Consider the following 17,029-nt stretch of genomic DNA (forward strand, 5'->3'; position numbering starts at 1 on the left):
TATTGGGCACAAAATAGAAAGTATATTTCCTGAATTATTCTATTTTGATCTCCCCCGACAGCCCATGAGGTAGGTACTCTTGTTGTCCTCGTGTCAGTGAGGAACTGAGACCAAGAGATGCTAAATAATTTATTCAATGTCTTCCAACCATCAAAGGCTAAACCCAGGATTCAAACTCAGGCAGCCTGTCTGCAGAATTTGCTCTTTACCAATTAAATGTTTAAATTTACAGCAGGAGAGTTTCTGGTTAGGGAGCCAAGAGAGGGTACTCATCTTTGCAAGGCCCATCACTGAGGACAGACACTGAAGGACAGTTTCCATTTTCCTTGGAGACCTTAATTAGACCAAAGGTTACTGGCCGTCTTGGAGGGATGCTTCAATCCTACAGTACTGATGATCCAGAAACAGAGCCCAGGGCAGTGGTGGAGACACTCAGAGTTTCACTGCTTGCCTTTCAGTTTCCTGATTCCTGTGGACCCCCACCCTCTGTTATGACAGCACAACATTACCTCAGATTCATTGCAATCCATCTGAGTAGGTGACCATAAACCACATTCTAACGTGTTTTCCCAGGGAGGCACCCTGGGGTCACTCTGACTGGACTTGGGGGAGACTCTGGTGTCCTTAATTAAATTTGTGAGGCGTCCTGTTCTCCTTGACGGAAAATGGGGAGAAGCCCTACTCCCATCAACAGCACATTTACAACATCTCCGGAGTGCTTTATTTCTGCAGATGGAGAATCTCAGTCATTTTATGTTCTTATTGTTTTCAATTTACTGACCAAATTCTGGGACTGGACCCAATTTGAGGTTTGTAACCTCTTGTGTGTTATTATAGAGAGAAGTAGGACACAATTAATGAATTTCTCATTTTTGCCTCTGATTCAGACTCTGGTTTTGAAGTAGGACAGCTAGGAGTTATGTACTGATGCATGTAGATGTATGTAGATATATGTATCACGCACATAGCGCACTTATTCAGGAATATGCATATTTGGTCTAATATACTTTATTTCTAGAGGGACTTGCTTTCTGACCTCCTCTTTTATATAGCTTACGTGCTGTGCTGTGATAGACTCATTTCCTACCCTTTCCCTTTTATTTTATTTAATTTTTTGCTTCTGACATAGTTCTCCCACATCACGTATTTTCACAACAGGAATTAGATATAATATGACTTATTTATCTAGTAATTAATTTAATTTAACACCACTTACACAGCACACACTGTATGCTGGACACAGCTCCAGGCATGTTACAAATATTCACCAATGCAACTCTATTTATAACTCTTTGACTTGCATCTTATTACCTATCCTCATTTTACAGACCAGGAAGCTGAGGCAAGTTTTCTTTTCTGCTGGGGAACTGGGTTTGTATGTGGGGAGGTGACGTGCTTTGTTTGAGAGGTTTTTTGTTTTGTTTTCCGTTCAAAAGAAGGATAAAAAGCTATGATACGATGGACAAAAGAACAGCTATTTCTCCTGAGCAGAAAAGCCAGAATCATCAAACACTGGATTTACATACTGATGTCCTGGTTTTACAGCTAAACACTTAAAGCTATTAAAAACATTTTTATTATTAAAATTCCTGCAGGAAACATAACTTTGTTATTGTGATACTTAAACTCTCTGGCTTCTCACTTCCCCTCCCTTTGAAACAATTATGAGCATAATGTGATTTTTAATAATCTGTGGTTTCTTTGGAATGCTAATATCATGTTCAAGCATCGAAGGATGTCCTTCTTAAGGCTCTTGGCCTCCTTGCCTTTGCACACAAGGTGCCAGTTGCCCAGAAGACGTGGTCTCACTCCTGCAGCAGGCGGAGCTCCGAGGAATGGTGGCTAACCACAGTTGACCCTTCTCTGTCTGGCTCATCAGGCTTCTGCTTGGGCGATGGAGTCAGTCAAGCCTGAACTCATGAGCCCCGGCTTCAACCAGGATGGTAGTGGAGAGGGGCTGAAACATGAGTGGATTCAGGATATATTCTGGAGGTAAAACGGTTAGGAGTTGGTGACTGACCGGTCATAGGGGTGAGGAAGAGGAATCTGTTGAATTGGAATTGTCTGGTTGTTTGCCACCAACCTCCTTGGGTTGAGGGACATTTGTATTCCTGGTACATACTGTTGTGTTGGCACCTGGTAAGCAACCAAAAAATATTTATTGAATATATGAATGAATGAGTGATGAGTGAAGATAATGTGATCCAGTGGAAGTTCTGCCATTTACTCAACATCATATAACTAATGGCAGGACTAACCTTGGAATCTAGGTAACCAGATTGTGTGTGACAGAACCTTTGACTTTATGTCCTATCTGTGGTCTCTCTCATTTCCCCTTCTGATTTTTAACTCTTTGAAGGCAGGGACTGTGTAAAAATCAATATAACTAACGTTCTTATTTGGCAGCGGAAGGCTGAAATCAAGCATAGATGTCTGCGCGTGTCTCTGTTAGCTAGGGTGTGCTTTCCTTTTGAGGATAAGGGAGGAAGTAGTTTGGGGAAAGACTGGAAGTTAACAGATACTGTAAGATTCCCAGGTTTTTCTGCTGTCGAAAATGTCGACTTTAGTTTTTCATTATTTCCTTTCTTCTCCATTCCATTCTAGCAATGGCCCACCGCTTGCCTGTATTAAAGCAATAGCCTCTTAACCTTCCACCTTTTCTCTTGTTATTTATGTGCTATTGACCTCATGAAATAGAGTCATCTTAGCTTTGCCACTTATTAGCAGGGTGATCTGGGCCAAGGCATTTATTTTTTCAGAGCCTAAGATTACTCATTTGTCAAAAGCAGATAAAGACAAAAAATGCCCTACTAATACTGTGAAAATTTGTTGTAAATAACTGTGAGAACCAGGCCAGACCACAAAGGCTGGGCCAGGCTAGTAGACTGGAGAGACCAACCAGCCAGTCTTGGTTAAGGCAACTTCCTCTTTGATTCACTATTGCCTTAGCTAGCGAACAATGCAATGGGGTGGAGGGTGTCTAGTGGTACAAGTGGTAGCACTTCCCCAGTGCATGCTTGTCGTTCAGTGATTTGGGGAGCTTCTGGAGGTTTCAATGAAGCAGCTGAGGACAAGTCCTGTTTCTGGGTAATGCTGCTGTGTAGACCCTAAGGGGTTCTCTTACTATTAATGCTATTAAATTTCTAGTGCCAGAATGTGCACTAGGCTAGATAGTTTTGTGTACTTCATTGCATTTGGTCAACATGACAAAGATGGAAAGTAGATATAATTATGTCTATTTTACAGGTGTGGTACCAATAGAAATGTTAAGTAACTTGCCCAAGACCACGAAATCAGGTTTACTTCATTCCCAAGCCTTTTAATTTGACGTTACAGTTATCATTGAATTATATACTCCTTAAGGTAGGATCTGTGTTATATAACTATTTATCTCCAAGGTGCTTTGTGGATAAAAAGTTCTTCATACATATTTTTTGATGCATGAATGGGTAGATAGCTTGTTTTATAGGTTATGGTTTAAAATTAAGGGACTCTGTAAGACTCTTAGAAAGTCAGTAAGATGTCTGAGAAGACCTCCCTCTTGGAGGTCCAGGCCTAAATTAAACTTCAAAGTTGGGGTGCAGAAGAAAGGAGGATATTTGGGAACACTCAGTGATTTCCAGTTACATAAGATTTGTAAGGAGAATGAATACAGAATGATCTTTGTTTAAGGGCCAGGAAAACACAGTATGAATCAAAAGCCAAAAGAAATCACGATGATACTGAACCAGTGTTTCCCAAAGTGTGTTCCAGGGAACTGCATCCCCAAGAAATACTATCTTGCAAGATGCTTTTCTAAAAAAGGTCATGATTAAATACTGAAGAAGCATCTTGCAAGATAGTATGCAGGGTTAGGGGTGCTGACCTCTGCGGTCTAAAATCCACATATAAGTTTTTTTTTTTTTAATGATTTTTTATTATATTATGTTAGTCACCATACAGTACATTCCCGGATTCCGATGCAAAGTTCGATGCTCCATTAGTTGCGTATAACATCCAGTGTACCATGCAATACGTGCCCTCCTTACCACCCATCACCAGTCTATCCCATTTCCCCCACCCCCCTCCCCTCTGAAGTCCTCAGTTTGTTTCTCATAGTCCATAGTCTCTCATGTTTCATTCCCCCTTCTGATTACCCCCCCTTTCTTTATCCCTTTCTTCCCCTACCGATCATCCTAGTTCTTATGTTCCATAGATGAGAGAAATCATATGATAATTGTCTTTCTCTGCTTGACTTATTTCACTTAGCATTATCTCCTCCAGTGCCGTCCATGTTGCAGCAAATGTTGAGAATTCGTTCTTTCTGATAGCTGAGTAATATTCCATTGTATATATGGACCACAGCTTCTTAATCCAGTCATCTGTTGAAGGGCATCTCGGCTCCTTCCATGATTTGGCTATTGTGGACAATGCAGCTATGAACATTGGGGTGCATATGGCCCTTCTCTTTACTACGTCTGTATCTTTGGGGTAAACACCCAGTAGTGCAATGGCTGGGTCATAGGGTAGTTCAATTTTTAACTTTTTAAGGGACCTCCACACTGTTTTCCAGAGTGGCTGTACCAACTTGCATTCCCACCAACAATGTAGGAGGGATCCCCTTTCTCCACATCCTCTCCAACAATTGTTGTTTCTTGCCTTGTCTATCTTTGCCATTCTAACTGGCGTAAGGTGGTATCTCAGTGTGGTTTTGATTTGAATTTCCCTGATGGCTAATGATTTTGAACATTTTTTCATGTGTCTGTTAGCCATTTGTATGTCTTCATTGGAAAAGTGTCTGTTCATATCTTCTGCCCATTTTATGATTTGTTTATTTGTTTCTCGTGTATTGAGTTTGAGAAGTTCTTTGTAGATCTTGGATACCAGTCCTTTATCTGTGGTGTCCTTTGCAAATATATTCTCCCATTCCGTGGGCTGTCTCTTAGTTTTTTTGACTGTTTCCTTGGCTGTGCAGAAGCTCTTTATCCTGATAAAGTCCCATAAGTTCATTTTATCTTTTATTTCTCTTGCCTTTGGAGATGTGTCGTGAAAAAGGTTGCTCTGGCCGATGTCATAGAAGTTGTTGCCTATGTTCTCCTCTAGAATTTTGATGGATTCCTGTCTCACATTGAGGTCTTTCATCCATTTGGAGTTTATTTTTGTGTATGGTGTGAGAGAGTGGTCAAGTTTCATTCTTTTGCATGTAGCTGTCCAATTTTCCCAGCACCATTTATTGAAGAGACTGTCTTTTTTCCACCGGATGTTTTTTCCTGCTTTATCAAAGATTAGTTGCCCAAAGAGCCGAGGGTCCATTTCTGGGTTCTCTATTCTGTTCCATTGGTCGATGTGTCTGTTTTTGTGCCAGTACCATGCTGTCTTTGTGATCACAGCTTTGTAGTACAGCTCGAAATCCGGCATTGTGATGCCCCCAGCTTTGTTTTTCCTTTTCAACAGTTCCTTGGAGATTCGGGGCCTTTTCTGGTTCCATACAAATTTAAGGACTATTTGTTCCAGTTCTTTGAAAAATGTCCTCGGTATTTTGATCGGGATAGCATTGAAAGTGTAGATTGCTCTGGGTAGTATGGACATTTTAACTATGTTAATTCTTCCAATCCATGAGCATGGAATATTTTTCCATCTTTTTATGTCTTCCTCAATATCTTTCAAAAGTGATCTATAGTTTCTAGCATATAGGTCCTTTACGTCTCTGGTTAAGTTAATTCCAAGGTAACGCATGGTTTTTGGTGTTATTGTAAATGGGATGGATTCCCTAATTTCTCTTTCTTCAGTCTCGTTATTCGTGTATAGAAATGCAACTGATTTCTGGGCATTGATTTTGTATCCTGCCACCTTACTGAATTGTTCTATAACTTCTAATAGTTTGGGAGTGGATTCCTTTGGGTTTTCCATATAGAGTATCATGTCATCTGCAAAGAGAGACAGTTTGACTTCTTCTTTGCCGATTTGGATACCTTTGATCCCTTTTTGTCTTCTGATTGCTGTTGCAAGGACTTCTAGTACTATGTTGAATAATAGTGGCGAGAGTGGGCATCCTTGTCGTGTTCCTGATCTTAAGGGAAAGGCTTCCAGCTTTTCCCCATTGAGAATAATGCTTGCAGTAGGCTTTTCATAGATGGCTTTTATGAGATTGAGAAATGTACCCTCTATTCCTACACTCTGAAGGGTTTTAATCAGGAAAGGATGCTGTATTTTGTCAAATGCTTTTTCTGCATCAATTGAGAGGATCATATGGTTCCTGAGTCTTTTCTTGTTGCCATGACGTATCACACTGATTGATTTGCTAATGTTGAACCACGCTTGCATCCCAGGTATGAATCCCACTTGGTCATGATGGATAATCCTTTTAATGTACTGTTGGACACATATAAGTTTTGACTCCCAAAAGCTTAACTTCTAATAGCCTACTGTGGACCGGAAGCCTTACTGATAACATAAAGGGTCGATTAACACATCTTTCGTATGTTATATGTATTATATACTATATTCTTACAATGAAGTCAGCTAGAGAAAAGAAAATGTTATCAAGAAAATCATAGAGAAGAGAAAATACATTTGCAGTACTGTACTGTATTTATTGAAAAAAATCTGCATATAAGCGGACCCATGCAGTTTAAATCTTGTTGTTCAAGGGTCAACCGTACATACAGAAACAGAACATAGTATATACTCTTGTAGTATATGTTAGTGTTTGAAAAGCTGAGAATTCCTATACTGAAAAAAACCCTAAAGCCCTTTTTACTTATGTAACCAGTATTCCCAAACATATTTAACACATATATTCTCCCTCCACACTCGATCATTTATTTTCATACCAAAGAACTAATGGTTATCAGAGCCCACTGAGAAATGCTAGAAAGGAAATTGAGTAGTAGTTGAACAAAACTCCCCTTTTCTCTTTTTTTTATGCTTTCTTACTTAATATTCAGATCGTTTTGTATTTGCTGATAGAGGCTTGTCTATTTCATCCATTCACTCAATAAATACTCAACAAATACCTATAAAGCTTAAGACATGGGAGAACATGCTCTGAGTTAGTAAATCCTTGATTTCTCTTGTCCTCATGAGGAAGGGAAAAGAAAGGGGTATAGGAGTGCTGGGGATCATGGGTAATCAAGATATTTCTGTCTTTCCACATTTAGAAGACATTAATGCCCAAATAACAAGAATCTAGGTCTCTATGCTGCCATCAAGAAGTTCAGCATTTTTTTTTAGGGTTTCATCCTCAAGTAATTTTTTTGGAACCTTAAGGAAGCTGTTTCCCAAACCCTCCCATTCTAGCCAGGCAATCTGATAGTCTCTGGCCCTGGGACAGGGTTCCACTTCGGCTGGTCACTCCTTGCCATCTTGTTGCTTTTCTGGGCTGTTGTCTTTTTGCTTCTTCCCAAGGGCAAATAAAAAAGTTTAGTTATAAGACAGCTTAAATCTAGATTTAGGGAAAAAAAAAACCCTAATGCTGCAGGCCAATAATTTTGCTAGTTATTCTCAACTGATATACCCAAACAGAATATTTTACATCTCAGTCTGAAGCATTTGCATATGTGTGTATATATATATTCATCAAATGGTCATCAAAATGTTGCTTCAAGAACTGGAGGAGATAATGCTAAGTGAAATAAGTCAAGCAGAGAAAGACAATTATCATATGATTTCTCTCATCTATGGAACATAAGAACTAGGAGGATCGGTAGGGGAAGAAAGGGATAAAGAAAAGGGGGGTAATCAGAGGGGGGAATGAAACATGAGAGACTATGGACTGTGAGAGGCAAACTGAGGACTTCAGAGGGGAGGGGGTGGGGGAAGGGGATAGCCTGGTGATGGGTAGTAGGGAGGGCACGTATTGCATGGTGCACTGGGTGTTATACGCAACTAATGAAGCATCAAACTTTACATCGGAATCTGGGGATGTACTGTATGGTGATTAACACAATATAATAAAATTAAATTAAAAAAAAAAAGAATTAAGGGATAGTCAGCACCCTAAAATACAGAAGTTCATTGTAACCTTCCAAATGAGTTTTCCAACTTGAAATCTTGTCTTCTCTAGAAGAAGCAATGTAAACATTTTGGATCAAAGAGAATTTCTTTTTTTCTTTTTTTTAAGATTTTATTTATTTATTTGTCGGAGAGAGAGACAGCCAGCAAGAGAGGGAACACAGGCAGGGGGAGTGGGAGAGGAAGAAGCTGGCTCCTAGTGGAGGAGCCTGACGTGGGGCTCGATCCCAGGACCTCGGGATCACGCCCTGAGCCGAAGGCAGACGCTTAATGACTGAGCCACCCAGGCACCCCAAAGAGAATTTCTATAACAAGTGATATGATTCTGGGGTTTTGCTTACATATACAAAACAGTAATGATCAGCTTGGCCAAGCTGGAGCCAAATATATGCTGGAAGGGCAGTTTAAGAGATCCTTGATAGAGAAACTGTGGGTTAATCTGATAATGGAGACTCTCTAACTTGAAGAAGCTATGAAGAAGAGAAGAGATCGTGGGTAATTTCATATATATACAATATATATCTAATATATATAATATTAGGAGGTAGACTCTGAAAGGAAAGACCACTGCATGGATAGTACGCCTGTCTTAGCCTGAGTTCTTCCTGAATTGAGGGTCTTGTAAAGATAATTATTTTGGGAAGTGATTCCAGTGAACAGGTGTTGGGTTGGGACCATGAAACAGAACAGGGAAAGAGGGAAAGACAGGATGTATCATGGAGCTGGTCACTGCTGTGGGTGGCTGAGGCTCCGTCCTTTTGGGGAAGCCTCTGAGAAACTGTAGAATGAGCCTCAGACTCTTTTGTCTTAAGACCAGAAGTAGAGTAGCTTATCTATTGGCTCCCGTGCCCATTGATCCAAGTTGCCCTGTGAGGTTTTACCTCCCTCACTTCCAGGTTTGCCCGTATGTCAGATGACTAGTGAGCTCCAGAAGGTGAAGAGAAGCCCCAGAGAGGAAAGTGAGACATACCAGCTACTGTCAAGTTCACCCTGCATTCCTCTCTAAACCGTGCCATTTATTTATCATGTCACTTTCAGCTGAGGTCTTTATCTGGAGCAGCTTCTCAGTTCAAGGGTCAATTGCTCATAAAGCTATGGGCTGCCTGGAGGAAGCACAAATAATATGGAGAGCAAGCTAAAATTAGTGCAAATGAGATGGACGTTGCCAAAGGCGGCTCCCGCTCCTTCCCATTTTTTTCTGGCTGCCCTTTCCTGCTTATGCTTTGTGTACCAGACACTGCATTAAGCACTTTACAAGGATCACCTACTTCATCCAATCCTTATAAAGTGGACATTGTTGCTCTTGCCATTGGAAGGTTGGTTGGCAGAAATAGATGTGGCTCCGCTATCTCAGAGCGCCCGTGCCTGCTGCCAAAGGAGTGAGAGGCTTAGGCATTTGATAAATATGGGGACAAGTGATTATCTTTACTAAGGCTAGGAAAAGACCTGGCCAACCCCTGTCACTCTGGCCCTTGACTCTGCTTTATTTTTCTTCTGAGCATATTATTTATTGGTTTATCTATTTGCTTTTTGTTGGTCTCCTGCTACTAGAATGCAAGCTCCTTTTACTTTGGGATTTTTTCTGTTTTGTTAGAATGATGCCCTGAACAGGGTAGGTAGCCAATGATTATTTACTATTGAATGTAAAAAAGGAAATGGGCTTTCATTAGTGTGGGTGCAATGAAGTTTGTTTTGTTAAGAACATTTTGATAATGATGGACGCCTGGGTGGCTCAGTCGGTTAAGCGTCTGCCTTTGGCTCAGGTCATGATCCCAGGGTCCTGGGATCAATTCCCACATGGGGCTCCCTGCTCAGCAGGGAACCCGCTTCTCCCTCTGCCTGATGCTCCCCGTTTGTGCTCTTTCACTCTCTCTCTGATCAATCAATAAATAAAATCTTTTTTAAAAAAGAAATTTTTTATTAAAGTGGTGATAGACACTGGTATAGGTAAGGGGCGACTTGCTCAGTCTCAGTGAGCAGATATAGTGCCCAGTTGGAAGCCCATGGAATATGGAATCAGTGGTAAAGACATACAAAGAAAAAGAATGAAAAAGGAAAAGACAGGTAGGGATTGATTCAAATTATTCCATCTATCAATCTTTATTGGGCACTATCTGTCCCAGTACATAGTAGAGGACACACTGGTTTGATTCAGTGGGATAAAATGTAGAGGAAAGAGCAAAGCTCAGAAACTGAAATCATTTAGAAGAAACAGGACCGAAGAAGGCTCTCTGTAGGATATTTGTAAGGGCCTGGCCTTCTCTCTGAAGCATCTGTGTGAGTGATTTGTGGTATGTGTTAGGGAAAAGGATTACAGGAAGTTTCACACTAGAGAGACCTGGAGAGATTTGACTCTGTTGCCAAGTTTTCAGAGTCAAAGAGGGCAAAGTTAATGTTTTCTACTGATGCAGGTCATCAAATGTCATCCAGAAATGGAGAGCAGCTTTAATTTTAAAAAAAGAGAGAAAGAAAGAAAAAGAAAGAAAGAAAGAAGGAAAGAAAGAAAGAAAGAAAGAAGGAAAGAAAGAAAGAAAGAAAGAAAGAAAGAAAGAAAGAAAGAAAGAAAGAAAGAAAGACAAATTAACAATTATGTAAAATTAACTCCCTGAGGGTGAATTTCTGGAAAGTGGCAAGGTTTAGAAAACATGATAGAAAAAATAAACAAGGGGCACCTGGGTGGCTCAGTCATTAAGCATCTGACTTCAGCTCAGGGTGTGATCCCAGAGTCCTGGGATTGAGCCCCACATCAGGCTCCTCTGCTGGGAGCCTGCTTCTTCCTCGCCCACTCCCCCTGCCTGTGTTCCCTCTCTCGCTGGCTGGCTCTCTCTCTGTCAAATAAATAAATAAAATGTTAAAAAATAAATAAATAAACAAAACAAATTATCTTGGGCTCGGGGGATATGGATGGTGGAGTTGGGTGCTGTGTATTCAGCCAGTAGTTGAACCGGAACTCTTCGTCCAGTGAATCACTGTTTTGTGCATCAAAGATGAACTGTCAGCCAGACCTGCAAAGGGTTCAAGGATCCCAACAGTCCCAAGAAGAAATGCGCCCACTGTTCTTTCTTTATCTCAAAGTCCCCCTTCCACCGGTGTGCACACGTTTGCATTTCCTTGTCTGTGGGGCAGGGTGCGGCTAGGGTCTGGACACTGGAATCAGAAGAGACATTCCTGACTCCCACACAGCCATGTTCCTTCCCTTTCTTTTGGTGTCAGAACTCTAGGGGACCTAATCCCAGGCTGGCATTTCTGGCCTTGCCTGAAACTCTCTGTGCTGTTCTAAAAAATAATATCACTGTTACGTAAGTGATATAAGTCAAGCCAGGAACATGCAGCCCAGGGAAGAAGTACATTTTATGTTTTGATTTCTTCTTTTCTTTTGGGAAAAACTTGTTGTTCCCATCCCTGTTCGGGCAGAACTGAAGTCCACTTGGTATGGAGCGAGGAGGGGTCCATCCTGCTTGACCCCATTTTAGCCTGGTGCCTGTTCCAGATGCCCTGCTGGTTACAGAGAAGCCACTGTGGGAAAACACAGTGTGGGTAAGCCCGGGCTTGCACAAATGAAGTGCTCCAGCCTCCACGCTGGGTCCCGTGAGATTTTTAGCCAGGACCAGCTCTCCTCAGTGACGTGGATTATAGATTTGATGAGACCTCCCTGGAACACATGGTGCATAAGTCCTGAGTTAGGGGTGAGTCTAAACTGAGGGAATAGTTTTTGCCTAGTAGAGGTTATGTGTATTATTGAACAGGTTATGAAATTGGTATTATTTATGGGACCAGCCTTCTTCCAACTACCCAGGCTGGAAAACTAAGTCATTTAAAAATCTCTCCCCATCCTTTATGCCCTAGATAGAAGCAGTCACCAAATCCCAATCAAGGATCCCAACAGTCCCAAGAAGAAATGTGCCCACTGTTCCTTCTTTGTCTCAAAGTCCCTCTTCTGTTTTCTACAGGGTTGCATTTCCTTGTCTGTGGGACAGGGCACAGCTGGGGTCTGGATGCTGGAATCAGGCTGCACGTATTTCTTTAAGACCAATCCCTAGCAGGGATTTCTACCTTTTCTCTCCATGCCCTGCCATCTGCATGGCACAGCTCATGGGCTGGGAGGCAGCTGGAGGAAGCTAAGCATGGACTCTGGAGAAAGACATTTGGGATGTGCATTTTGGCTCTGTCATGTGACTTGGATAAGTTAAACTCTCTGTCCCTCAAGCTATTCTTATAAAATGGGATTGATAACACTCCCTACTTTGCAGGGCTATTGTGAGGATTAAATGAAATGTCATTTATAAAAATGCAGGTGTCTAAACGGTAGAGTCCCAATTGTTCTTTTAGATGTGGTGATTAGTAGACAAATGTTTATAAGGATGTGCACCAAAATGTCGATGGTGTTTTTATATTGAGGTGGTGGGATTTGTGGGCTTTTTTTTTTTTAATTTGCATGTTTGTACTTTTCTGTATTTTTAAAATCTCCACAATGAAAATGTATTACTTTTGTACTAAGAATAATAGATATGAATTAAAATTCCACCAAACCTTTAAGAACCAGCTGAGAGGATACTTCTTTTATTGAAACTTTTCAGATGTTCCCGTTGAGAGGGATCCCTTTCTGAGTAAGTTACTGAATCACTTTGTGATGGAGATGCTCAGGTGTTACGCACTGTATGACGCTGGGCCTGCCTGTGTGGTTACTCAACAAATGTTTGTTGACGGGGTGGGCATGTGAGGCAGCAAGGACCCAGGGTTCTCGTGAGGGAAGCCAGAGCCCAGGTGAGCACACCTGGCCCACTGACGGTGCCACGGGTGTCTGTGAGGAGGTTGGTTCGTTGAAGTGGATGGAGTTTGAAACTCAGACAGCTGTCCAGGGCCAATCCCTCCCATGGCAGGACCTGCTCCTGATTGCTAAGGAGAAGGGAGAGGGGACTGCAGCTAAAAGAAACAATAGGACATGAAATTGAAAGAGGGCTAGACTGAGGAGGAGAAGACAGTCCTGCTTTGGTAACAGGTGGTGGGGAAGCACTTCTCCTGAGGTTGGAGGGCAGCCTCACTGACTTCCACCCCGTTGGTCCCAGAAGGACTTCACCAGGCATTCTCGAGCAGAGCCAAGACACCTTCATGGAGCTTTACAGACTTAGAGCAGAAGAGAAAGAAAATGAAGGGGCCCCATAGTAGCTGAGAGGGCTGGGAAATACAGCAGTGTGAAAGCACTTTCTAAGAACTTCCATAACTGGTTCTGTGGGACTTTTCATGATAAATGGAGATTTTGACAGATTAAATAGAAGTGGGCAGAGCCTGAGTAATGCTGGTTATGCTATTATTATGGTGCTCTCTTCCCCTTGGCATGTGCAACCCAAGAAACAAGTGATATATATTATTATGTGCATTCATGGAGTGATGAGATAGTCTAAAAGAGAGAATGAGGAAGAAATACAGAAAGGAAAACGACTCATTGACAGAACAGGTGTGCCAACTGAGACACAAGACAGAATAGAGTTAAGCTCGAGATCTTACTGTAGTATATCTGGCCACTTATAGCTCAGAAAAACATGATAGGACAAAACCTCAGTATGCTAGGCCATTCAGTGGGCTCCTACAGTTTGGTGAGACCTCATGTGATGTCAATGGGGGCAAGACTATGAAGAGGTAGGGCTTTGAATGTTCACTGATATTTTCTCCAACATCCTTTGTCAAAAGTTGTGACTATCAACCCTACGTATTCTCTGGGATACTTGGGAAGGAAATATCATATGGGGCTGGTATTTGTATGTACATATACATGTGTGCATGTATGTTTATGTACATAGGTAGACCAAGAGCAAATAAAAAATCTTTTAAAATACATGTTGTGTGTATGACAAAATATTGATGATATACTTGGTAAGACCAGAGAAGAACTAAAAAACAGAACTGAAGCAATTAAATATTTGAATTGAATTTCAAGATAGTGATGAAGGAGGTGTTACAGAAGACATAGACAAAAAATATTTTTTGAGAACTTTCCAGATTTCATCACTGGTTCACATCTATCATTTCTTCTGATTCTGTGAGGACACTGTGAGGGGGGTAGAGTATCATAGTCCCATCTCGCAGATGAGCAAACACGTTGGGAGGGTAAAGGGATTGTCTGGAGTAAGTGGCAGGTGGGGAACTGAACCTGGGTTTGTAGACTCAAAATCTCTTGCTCTTATGCTATTGTGCTAATAACTAGTGACATTTTGTACCTTAACTCTCATTGTATCTTTGTTACATAAAACATTTTATATCTTATATACATTATATATCTTAGATCTCACCATTCTATCAAAAAATCTGGGTGTTGTTCTGATAGAAATAAGAAAGTCCGCTTTTCCCCGAGAATGGCATTTATGGATTCATAGCCTATTTCTCTATGATTTCCAATAAAGCTGATGGACATAAAATTTTTTCAAGAATATTATTGGGAATACTTAATTTAAGGGGATATTTTAGTTGTTATTCTGAACACCCTGTCCACTTTGACTTTGTGTCCCACTGAAGACACCCACCACTTTCACTGGGGGTTCAGAAGACAGCTGACTCGCTGGTGTAGAAGGGGGGGACACTTCTGGAAGGTGGTGGAGGAAAACTTTAAAAAGCTCAGGGGGTGCTCGCTTTGACAGCACATTTGCTAAAATTGGAATGATACAGAGATTAGCGTGGCCCCTGCACAAGGATGACACGTAAATTCGTGAAGCATTCCATATTTAAAAAAAAAAAAAGAAAGAAAGTAAGCTTGGGTGGCTGGGCTGGACGTAGAGATGCAAGGGAGGATTTGCTGCCCTCGGTTCTGGGAGTGATGTCAGTAGACAGCCTCCAGCACTCAGCCCCTTTGGGAGTTGCCTCACCCGCGGGCACGCATTCCAGGGGATTGCCCACTTCCAATGACCGATCAAGGCAGAGGGTAAAAGTGCAGCTATTTCGGCCCTTTCAGGCCAACTCTGAGGGGTCATTTGCTCCGGCATTCCCTGTGGAGTGGACTGGGGCTGCTGGACCTGCATCGCAGCCGGACTTCTCCCTGTGCCCACTGCAGCTTCCTTTCTCTCCCTTCGAGAGCTGTGGATCCCAGAGGCATTCCCTATTTAACATCCTGAACCCTAAACTCTTTCTCAGAGTCTACTTCTTGGAGAACTTGAACTGCAACAGTTCAATTTATCTGTGCTTTCTTTTGGAGCAGGAGTGGGTAATTTATCCTGGAAAGGGCCAGATAGTAAATATTTCAGCCCTTGCAGTCCAACCCTGCCTTTGTAGTGTGAAAGCAGCCACAGATAATATGTGGATAAATGAGCATGGCTGTGTTCCAATAAAACTTTATTTACAAAAAGAAGCGCTTGGCTGGATTTGGCCTGTGGTTGTAGTTTGCCAGGGAATTACTGATTACTGAGAATTACTGATTCATTTCAGATGATTGGAGAATTCTGGCGAATTCCTGATTAATTTCTTCATGCCCAATATTGCATAAGTTACAAAGCAGCTCATTATTGTGCATAGTGAGTGCTGAATGCTGGATAAGGCAGTAAGATACACTCTTAACAGAGCTAACAGCCCACAAATACAGTTTCAACATAAGACAGATTTATGATCTAATGCTAGAAGGTGCTTTTAGAGGTTGTCTTCTGCTCTAGGCAGAGCTGTTCCCCTTTAGCCTGGTTCATTAGCAACTTGGCATCCCCTTCTCAGGATCCATGGAGATGGAGAAAGAAGACTCCCAAAGGGAAGAGCGAGGGAAGGAAATGGCCATGGCCTCTGCCAGCACTTTTGCATATGTTATTTCACTCCCTTCACACAAACTGTGGGTATTTGTGTCCCCGTTTTGCATAGGAAGAGATTGCCTCAGAGAAGGTAAGGAGGCTGCTCCGCAGAGCTTGTACACAGTGGAACTGATTTGAGACCCAGGTACGTGGGACTCGAGAGACCATGCCCCTTCCACTCCCCCAGGCTGACCTGTCAGCTTGGCCTTGGATTGGAGATAGTTCCTCTTTAAACCTGATCATTTCTGCCTGAGAGGGCTTGGCACGAAGAGCTGGATCCTGGACCAGCTTTCATGGCTCTGTTCCTGGGGTTCGTTGGAAGCTCAGTTTCCACATTCTTGCCATTAGCCAGCTTTGGGCCATGGCATCTGATGAGTTGAGGCTTTTGGAGGCCTGGGCCTGGCTGGGTGGTGCTGGCTTTGAAGTTCACTTTCATTCCTTGCAGGTATGAGCATGGTGGCCCCCCCCCGCCCCCGCATCAAGCCCTATCACCTTCCTCTGTCAGGCAGCTGTCATCACCCCACAGGGCTTTTCTTCACAGCCTGTTGTCAGGAAGCTGGCCAACTCCTTGGGAAGGTGAGAGAGGAAATTAGGAGGCTGGGGGCTGGGGGGAATCATGCCATCGTTATGCTCTTACCTTAGGGCTGATGGAAATAACACTTGTCTGGCACCTGGAGAGCTGGCTGGAGCCCAGGCTCTGCTGCACATCCGACACCGTGGTCCTGGGTGAGTCCTGTAATGTCTTTGAACTGCTCTTCTCACCCGTGTAAGAAGGATGAATGTTCTAGCTTGCCTACCTACTGCATGGCACAGTTGCAAGGATCCACCAGAGCAACACGGGAGAGAAAGCAGCTGGAGAAGAAGCCAGGGCCTAGTCTAGTGGTTCTCCCACGTCAGCAGACATTAGAACCACCTGGAGGGCTTGTTAAAACAAGAGTCCTGGGGCCACTATCAGAGCTTCTAATTCTGTAGACCTGGGGAGGGGCCTGGGGCTTTGCATTTCTAACAAGTTCCTTACTCATCCTCCAAGACCCTTTTCAAGTTTCTTTTCCGTGAAGCCTGTCTCAGGTAATGCAGTTCCGGCTGATCTCGCCTCTGAACTTCTAACCTGGGCTGTCCCATGGTTTATACTCCTGTGTCATGGCACCCATGATGAGCAGAGTGGTGGCTGCCGGGAGTGCTCTCCTGGGCAGGGTGCCGGCGCTTATGCACACAGGTGTGGACAGGGAGGTGGTGGCGTGCATAATAGATACTTAATGATGCCTGACTTAGAGACT

At 42.6% G+C, this 17,029-nt stretch overlaps 1 non-coding gene across 1 annotated transcript; it reads left to right on the forward strand.

Annotated features, from left to right (window-relative positions):
* Positions 1-14,608: 14,608 nt before the first annotated feature.
* Positions 14,609-14,712, forward strand: LOC117803670. The gene has a single exon (XR_004627607.1). It is a non-coding gene; the product is annotated as a U6 spliceosomal RNA (small nuclear RNA).
* The last annotated feature ends 2,317 nt before the right edge of the window (positions 14,713-17,029 follow it).

Source organism: Ailuropoda melanoleuca, chromosome 8, assembly GCF_002007445.2.
Source record: "Ailuropoda melanoleuca isolate Jingjing chromosome 8, ASM200744v2, whole genome shotgun sequence".
In the NCBI taxonomy this organism is placed as follows: Eukaryota; Metazoa; Chordata; class Mammalia; order Carnivora; family Ursidae; genus Ailuropoda; species Ailuropoda melanoleuca.